Genomic DNA, 6000 nt, shown 5'->3' with positions numbered 1-6000 from the left:
GAGAGTTTTGTCAGCACGACGGCTTGGTGATGGTGATGGTGATGTGATCCGTGCAGGGCTTCGCCTAAGCACTATGTGAATATGACCAGAGGAGTAAACCATGGAGAGAGACGCCCCACAAGGCTTGGAACAATTGGTGTGTCTCCAAGGGGTGCCCTGCCCATGTATATAAAGGAGGAAGAGGAGGAGGCTGGCCACCAGGGGCGCGCCAAGGGGGGGAAGTCCTACTAGGACTCCACTCCTAGTAGGATTCGCCCCCGCCCCTTTTTTCCTTCTCATGGAGGGGAAAGAGGGAAGGGAGATGGAAGAGGAGAACGAAAGGGGGCGCGCCCCCTCCCCTAGTCCAATTAGGACTCCCTATGGGAGGGGGGCGCGGCCACCCCTTGTGGGCTGCCTCCCCTCTCCCCTATGGCCCATATAGGCCCAATACTTCCCCGGGGGGTTCCGGTAATCTCCCGGTACTCCGAAAAATACCCGAACCATTCCGAAACCATTCCGGTGTCTGAATACTATCGTCCAATATATCAATCTTTACCTCTCGACCATTTCAAAACTCCTCGTCATGTCCGTGATCTCATCCGGGACTCCAAACAAACTTCGGTCACCAAAACACATAACTCATAATACAAATCGTCATCGAATGTTAAGCGTGCAGACCCTACGGGTTCGAGAACTATATAGACATGATCGAGACACATCTCCGATCAATAACCAACAGCGAAACCTGGATGCTCATATTGGTTCCTACATATTCTACGAAGATCTTTATCGGTTAAACCGTAATAACAACATATGTTATTCCCTTTGTCATCGGTATGTTACTTGCCCGAGATTCGATCGTCGGTATCCTCATACCTAGTTCAATCTCGTTGCCGGCAAGTCTCTTTACCCGTTCCGTAATGCATCATCTCGCAACTAACTCATTAGTCACATTGCTTGCAAGGCTTATAGTGATGTGCATTATTGAGAGGGCCGAGAGATACCTCTCTGATACTCGGAGTGACAAATCCTAATCTCGATCTATGCCAACCCAACAAACACCTTCGGAGACACCTGTAGAGCATATTTATAATCACCCAGTTACATTTTGACGTTTGATAGCACACAAAGTGTTCCTCCGGTATACGGGAGTTGCATAATCTCATAGTCATAGGAATATGTATAATTCATGAGGAAAGCAATAGCAATAAAACTTAACGATCATTATGCTAAGCTAACGGATGGTTCTTGTCCATCACATCATTTTCTAATGATGTGATCCCATTCATCAAATGACAACACATGTCTATGGTTAGGAAACTTAACCATCTTTGATTAACGAGCTAGTCAAGTAGAGGCATACTAGGGGCACTTTGTTTTGTCTATGTATCCACACATGTATGAAGTTTCTGGTTAATACAATTCTAGCATGAATAATAAACATTTATCATGATATAAGGAAATATAAATAACAACTTTATTATTGCCTCTAGGGCATATTTCCTTCAAGTAGCAGCAGTAGTGTGCAATTCATTATATACTAGCAGCAGCAGGAGCAGCTCATAGCAACTCATCATATAGCAGGAGCAGGAGCAGCTTATAGCAACTCATCATATAGCAGCAGCTCATAGCAATTCATCATATAGCAGCAGAAGTAGCTCATAACAATTCATCATATAGCAGCAGCAGGAGCAGCTCATAGCAATGCTTCATATAGCAGTAGCAGAAGTAGCTCATAGCAATTCATCGTATATCGGATCAGAATGAAAATTTGGAAAAAACCAAAGGAGATCCTCACCTTGTTGGATGAGATCATCCTTCAACGGCACCTCAAGGCCACGTCCTAGGAGGAGGGGAGGGGAACGAGGTGCCTTCTATCGCAGTGTGGCATCGGACGTAGTTGTGCGGCGCCCGCCGGAGTGGTGCATTGGACGGACCTCAGCGAAGCAGTTGTTGGAGACCATGAGAATGAGGGGCGGCGCCAGAGGGAGGAGCAGCCAAGCAGATTTGGCCCTACCTGCCGACCATGTAGCCTAGCTGGACAGAGCATCGTTGAGGACCAGGCCAGATCGGACCAGTGGCGACGGCTCGCTGGAGGAACCATAGCGCTGCAGGCAGGGGATCGAGGTAGAGGGAAAGAGGAGAGGAGATGCAAGCGGGCAGGGCAATGAACACTTGCGTGTTTGTTTTTACTTGAGGGCCAGGTGTGACGCAGGCGTGAGCAGTGGCATTTTGAGTGTAATATAGGCAGACATCAGAGTCATTTCACTATTCCCCTTCACTTCAATTTTTAGTGAGCTTCTACCCGAAAACCCCCCCTCCAAAGCGAAATAAGTTAAGTCCAAGCCCATAACTCAAAAATGACTTCTCTACATCTTTTATGGCTTATTTTGACAATAAGCCCTGAAAAGGCGGAATAGAACTGGCCCTTAACCTGCAATTTAATTGTGCGTGCAATGATGAATCACTCCTGCCTGCTATAGTGTACATTTAGGCATCATCATACATGACATAACCTAATACATGTGCATTTCATTATAGAATCTAAAATATGCAATGTTTATGTTAGTTCATACGTTGCACATGATGTTTAAATGCTCCTTAAATCTGGTCAGTCAAGTGATGGTCTTTAAGCCTCCTTCTATGCTTCTTTTCTTGATATGTAAGATTTGCTCACACATCTATTCAATTGCTTGTTTTTGTCAGCCAACCATACTAGGACTGTTTGCTTTGATTACTTGTTGTTCTTGACCTAATAGAGCTTGTCAACGATTTAAACTTTAAGGGCTGCTGTAGTGGGGGCTTGTATAACTGATAGGTGACATAAAGGTTTGGCTGTACACTAAAGTAGGCTCTCCAGGAGTACCTTGACACGTCTTCAACGTATCTATAATTTATGAAGTATTCATGCTATTATATTATCTGTTTTGGATGTTTATGGGCTTTACTAAACACTTTCATATTATTTTTGGGACTAACCTATTAACCAGAGGCCCAGCCCAAATTGTTGTTTTCTTGCCTATTTCAGTGTTACAGAGAAAAGGAATATCAAACGGAGTCCAAACGGAATGAAACCTTAGGGAGAGTTATTTTTGGAACGAAAGCAATCCGGGAGACTTGGAGTAGACGTCAGGGAAGCTTCGAGGAAGCCACGAGGCAGGGAGGCGTGCCCTACCCCCTGGACGTGCCCCCAACCCTTGTGGGCCCCTCGTGGCTCCCCTGACCGACTTCTTTCGCCTATATATGTCCATATGCCCTAAAAACATCGGTGAGCAGAATAGATCGGGAGTCCCGCTGTTGCAAGCCTCTGTAGCCACCGAATACCAATCTAGACCCGTTCTAGCACCCCGCCGGAGGGGGGAATCCCTCTCCGATGGCTATCTTCATCATCCCGGCGCTCTCCATGGCGAGGAGGGAGTAGTCCACCCTCGGGGCTGAGGGTATGTACCAGTAGCTATGTGTTTGATCTCTCTCTCTCTCGTGTTCTTGAGATGGTACGATCTTGAGGTATCGCGAGCTTTGCTATTATAGTTGGATCTTATGATGTTTATCCCCCTCTACTCTCTTGTAATGGATTGAGTTTTCCCTTTAAAGTGATCTTATCGGATTGAGTCTTTAAGGATTTGAGAACACTTGATGTATGTCTTGCATGTGCTTATATGTGGTGACAATGGGATATCACGTGATCCACTTGATGTTTGTTTTGGTGATCAACTTGCGAGTTCCGTGACCTCGTGAACTTATGCATACGGGTTGGCACACGTTTTCGTCTTGACTCTCCGATAGAAACTTTGGGGCACTCTTTGAAGTTCTTTGTGTTGGTTGAATAGATGAATCTAAGATTGTGTGATGCATATCGTATAATCATACCCACGGATACTTGAGGTGACATTGGAGTATCTAGGTGACATTAGGGTTTTGGTTGATTTGTGTCTTAAGGTGTTATTCTAGTACAAACTCTAGGATAAATTGAATGGAAAGAATTGCTTCGTGCTATTTTACTACGGACTCTTGAATAGATCGATCAGAAAGACTAACTTTGAGGTGGTTTCGTACCCTACAATAATCTCTTCGTTTGTTCTCCGCTATTAGTGACTTTGGAGTGACTCTTTGTTGCATGTTGAGGGATAGTTATATGATCCAATTATGTTATTATTGTTGAGAGAACTTGCACTAGTGAAAGTATGAACCCTAGGCCTTGTTTCAAAGCATTGCAATACCGTTTGTGCTCACTTTTATCATTAGTTACCTTGCTATTTTTATATTTTCAGATTACAAAAACCTATATCTACCATCCATATTGCACTTGTATCACCATCTGTTCGCCGAACTACTGCACCTATACAACTTACCATTTTATTGGGTGTGTTGGGGACACAAGAGACTCTTTGTTATTTGGTTGCAGGGTTGCTTGAGAGAGACCATCTTCATCTTACGCCTCCCACGGATTCATAAACCTTAGGTCATCCACTTGAGGGAAATTTGCTACTGTCCTACAAATCTCTACACTTGGAGGCCCAACAACGTCTACAAGAAGAAGGTTGTGTGGTAGACATCATACTTGGAGATCCAGTTCGAAGGTATGCCTAGTTTCTACATAGTGCACACATAGTAAATGCTCATTTCATTATGTGCAAGAGATGTGGCATGTTTCATTATGTGGTGTTGTTTTTTTATACTATCATCCTTTTGTGTTGTTCACAGACTGGAAAGTATGCATATTTATCTTTCAAGGATACCAGTAACTAGTTTGTGTCACCTTGCAGAGGGGGTGCAATGAAGACAAGATTGAGGATTTCCAAGTACAAGATGTTAGGAAGGAGCTGTCGGTGTCAAAACCGGCGGATATCGGGTAGGGGGTCCCGAACTATGTGTCTAAGGTCGATGGTAACAGGAGACAGGGGACACGATGTTTACCCAGGTTCGGGCCCTCTCTATGGAGGTAATACCCTACGCCCTGCTTGATTGATCTTGATGAATATGGGTATTACAAGAGTTGATCTACCACGAGATGTAATGGCTAAACCCTAGAGGTCTAGTCTGGCTATGATTATGAGGATTCGGCCTATCTACGGACCTAGCCCTCCGGTTTATATAGACACGGGAGGGATCTAGGGTTACACAAGGTTGGTTAAAGAGAAAGGAATCTACATAGTTGGCTGCCAAGCTTGCCTTCCACGCCAAGGAAAGTCCCATCCGGACACGGGTGCAGTCTTCGGTCTTCATATCTTCACAGCCCATCAGTCCGGCCCATGGCTAACAGGCCGGATGCCCGAGGACCCCTTAGTCCAGGACTCCCTCAGTAGCCCCCGAACCAGTCTTCAATGACGAGGTGTTCGGCACATAGATTATCTTCGGCATTGCAAGGCGGGTTCCTTCACCAATGACTTCCAAGTAGTGTGTTCGGCCCTTCCATTTAATGTTGTACCCCTCAGCTTCTGTGCATCAACAACTTCAGTCTCCATGTGTCGAGCGAATGCAAGAGGTCGGGGTATTTTTTGCATATACCACCCCGACCGTACCACAAATGTGCCTATTTAAAGAGAATAGACCTCAGATCCATTCCACACCCCGCGAAAAATCCTCAGAGCTTGCTAAGAAAAAACCACCCCAACATGGCTAGCGCTCCCAGCTCTTCCTCTCGTCCCCACGGCTCCAAAAAGGGTGATTGGGAGAGATGTTATGTATCCCACAGTCAGATCGTGAAGCTGCAAACACAAGGCTTTCTTCCCCCCGCGACTTGGTTCCCGTATGAGCAGGGATGACGTCCTTCAAGGGCGGGGCTCAAACGGAGAACTTCCCCAATCTGTCTAAGGGAGAACAAGTATGTTTCGTCCCCTTCTTGTTAAGAGGTGTTGGATTTCCAATCCATCCCTTCCTCCGAGGTCTGCTGGAGTATTACGGCCTCCAACTACACAGTCTCACTCCCGCCTCTATCCTTCATATTGCGGGTTATGTCGCTCTATGCGAGCTATTCCTGGGCTGCGAGGCCCATTTCGATTTATGGAGAAGACTGTTCTG

Source organism: Triticum urartu, chromosome 5A (genome assembly GCF_056163025.1).
Source record: "Triticum urartu cultivar PI428250 chromosome 5A, HENAU_Tu73, whole genome shotgun sequence".
Taxonomy (NCBI): domain Eukaryota; kingdom Viridiplantae; phylum Streptophyta; class Magnoliopsida; order Poales; family Poaceae; genus Triticum; species Triticum urartu.
This window is presented reverse-complemented; position numbering follows the sequence as displayed.